Source organism: Tasmannia lanceolata, unplaced genomic scaffold (assembly GCF_043159265.1).
Source record: "Tasmannia lanceolata isolate RefF3 unplaced genomic scaffold, GAP_Taslan_0.1 ptg000008l, whole genome shotgun sequence".
Lineage (NCBI taxonomy): Eukaryota > Viridiplantae > Streptophyta > Magnoliopsida > Canellales > Winteraceae > Tasmannia > Tasmannia lanceolata.
Genome location: NW_027518685.1, coordinates 1,169,766 through 1,173,353, shown reverse-complemented (window position 1 = coordinate 1,173,353; position 3,588 = coordinate 1,169,766).

Genomic DNA, 3,588 nt, shown 5'->3' with positions numbered 1-3,588 from the left:
ATCTTAGGTATACCTTAGAAGGGGAGTAATGAGGGAAAAAAGAGAGGGACAAAATCAGCCGGATATTTCTCAGCCATAAAAATGAAAAACGAGGTCGCTTTCTTCCCCAAAAAACCTAATCTGAAGAAAACAGATATCTTTCGTTATAAAAAAATTGATAGAAAAATCCTTCCCTCAAGTACGCTTTCTTTATTTATCAGGAATTCAAATTCCAGATAGGCCCCATTTCTCATTTTTCTTCGAAACAAAGTCCATAAATAAGAAAAGGAAAAAAAATAAATAAGAAGGAAAGAATAAAGCCCAGGCCCTGAGGAAAGTAGGGACTGGGCCCTGGGGTCTGAGGCTTGCTTTAAATTGGTCGAGGGGATGTTCTTTAAATGCCCTTGTATTTGGAGGAAATTACAATGGAAATTGGAGTGTTTTTGGAAATGTTTTATGAAAACCCTAACGGTAAATGACTAGAAAATAAGCCAGGTTGGGTTCAGAAATCATGCGGCTTGGGTTGGGTCGGTTGTCATTTTGAAACCTGACTAGAATCTTATTGGTGTACAGTAAAAATTCGTAATTTCAATCAAAATGAGTGGCACTTCAGTACTTTACCTCGTTGGCCGTGAAACCGAGCGATTGCTAAAACGGATTCGGGCCACGAGTGTAAAAGGCGAAAAGAAAATGCCAAGAATTTGTCGCTTTCACGCCTCTGTTCTCGACCGTTGGATTAAAAAAGTCCTTCCAGTTCCTTTCGAATCTCGACGTACGGCTATTGATTGGAAGAATTTGGATTGTGGATAACGTAACCCCAATTAAGAACTACAAAATTAACCCGTGGAAAATATTATTTTACGAGGAAAATATTAAAATATATATTTTCCATGAAAAATAGAAACGACAGTAAAAATATATTTTCAATGGAAAATATTATTTTCCAAGATTTTCTTTTCACTAGATCCAAAAACCCCTCCCTTGTGAGACATTTTAATGTGCTTTGCCTCCCTACAGTACGAGGCACACTTATATAGATAGGGTGATCTGAGCCATTTATCTAGTAGGCACTATGATTAAGATCTAGAGCAACTAAAATGATGGTAATCAAATGCTCCTAATTGACAATATGAGTCATGATTGGATGGCTAGGATCATCTTATTACCACCATCTTTGTAAATCAAGACCGTTAATTCGAGCAGACCTTACTACATTGGTATATCATGTGGTGGGACCAACAACAGTGGCATGCATACATCCTATAATTTCCCACTAAATTAAAAAAAGGGTCTTTCTGTTACAAGGGATTCTTTCCTAGGGAGGAAAATCTCAAGAATGTTTTCAAATTTGGATTTTGGCTTATATATTTTCACTTTTGATAATGAAAGCCAAAGGTCTGATTGATACTTACACAAATTATGGTTTGAAAATAGGGAAATCCTACTTTAGGATTGCCAATTTATAATTTTTCAAACTATTCTCTTTAATAATAACGGTAACATGGCACCCACTATTTAAGATAAGGTGTCTCGTGAAAGTCAAGAGATGGCCGAATTTTGAATTCTCACCCACCTAACACAACGCCTATGATGGTGTTTTTTTAATTGTACTCTTTTTTGTTCCCATTTTCATTGCATTGTTTGCTACCCATTTAGATGACACTTGTCACCCATAAGTCTTCCTCTTTTCATTCCTACCATTGGTTTAGTGAATAATATAAGCTCTAACCAATACTAAATGACAATATTTAAAATTTGAATTTAAAGGTTTTCAAAGGAGTTGCCCTAAAGGCTCTGTTTGGATTCCAGGAAAAATATTTCTTACAGGATTTTTTTCTCATGATTTTTTTTTTTTTTTTTACTTCCATAAATTAGAGGGGAACGATATGGTTTTGGGTTATTTATAGGGATATCATTATGAAAAAAAAATTGAATTATTTCACTTCCAGAAATTAAAAAAAAAATCTTTTCCAAAAATTCACAGGAAACTCCTGCGTTACAATGCTTAAGGAAACTAAGGATCCGTTCAATCGACCCCTTCAAGCTATGATTGGATTGCTAGAAAAACATTTTTGACAGAAAAATTTTCTACATAACTTTTTTCTTTGCATGAGTTATGGTTGATTTAAAGGGATATCATCCCAAATTGAACATCCCTCTGAATAAAAATTGAACGAGGGCTGGTTCAAGTTATTTTTTTTTCATGGGTAAAAAAAAGTAAAATATCGTAGAGGTATGTTGTTTCCTTTCCAAACTTTTCCAAAAAAATTCCCCCAACCGAAAGAGGGCCTTCAAAATTGTATGGTGTGTGCGTGCGTAAAGTCATTAATTTTCCAGAAGTACAATGGGGCGCACTTCAAAGGATGATCCAAACTGTTCATTTGTTGGGTTGTACCAGTAATTCGTCTCCGATCTACAAAGGTTGCTATAACGTGCAGTCCCTCTACAGATTGGAGGGTTAGGATAATTCTATGGAGATGATTTACAGGGTACAACCTATTTAAGTGGTGGCCCAACAAATGAACGATTTGGATCATCCTTTAAAGTGGGCCCCACTATACTTTTGGGGAAATAATGGACTTCATATGTGGTCACACCATATAAAATCTCAGTATATGAGATTTTTTTTTTCTTTTATTTATTGGCCATATCCACAGAAGTCATGCGCCCTCATTTCCATGAAAACTACGATGATATACACCAACAAATGGCAAATGCCTTTCTTGTTTAAAACTCAGATTTGGGATTGGTGAAGTGATCACCAGACTGGAGGAGAAGAAATGAATGGCCCCTCATTTGTCATAACTTTAAACGAAAGGAAGTTCGATTAGAGCTGTAACAACCATAATGAGTACCCTTAAAGAGTAGCTACAATGATAACCTAACTTTGAAGAGAATAGCCTTAGTATATGGAAGGTGCTCTAATTGGTGTAAGTCACAGGGCCCACAAAAGAAAAACATTAATTTTTTTTTTTTCACTTGCATAGATTCTCGATTAGATTCGAGCGCAGAAAAATGGGGCTAGGCTAGTTTCATCACCAGCTCTCGCCAATATCAAAATGGAAACTATTTCCAATAAAATTACATATGAAATTATTTAATAATGCTCCCTTTCTTTTGACATATGGCCATAAAACAAATTTTAAGCCCATTTAAATCGTCGCCCAACAAATGAACGGTTTGGATCGTCCTATGAAGTGGGCCCCACGGTACCCTACTAGTCTACTGGACTTTATGCCGCGCACGGCATCTAAAATCTCATTATCAGAGAATCACAATAGGAAGCGAAATCCCCATTTCCGCAATCCACACAGCGTACAAGTTTCTCTTTCATTCATATTCGTTCACAATTTCTGGTGTTATTCTGAAATTACTGATAAAGGGCTGCTTTTTAGTTTTCTTATCACGAGAGATACTTTGGTATGTGGAAACAAGCTGGTTCGTGCTGTTACAATCATTAAAGCCAATATATGTCTTTCCCCCTTGTTTTGATATATATTGTCACCCCCTTTGGTATGTGTCATTTTTTGCATTAGCCAATTTTTTTTATTGGCAAGCAGGGGTTTGGTGAAGATCCCTACCGGTTTATTAAAATGAGAAAGATGAAAC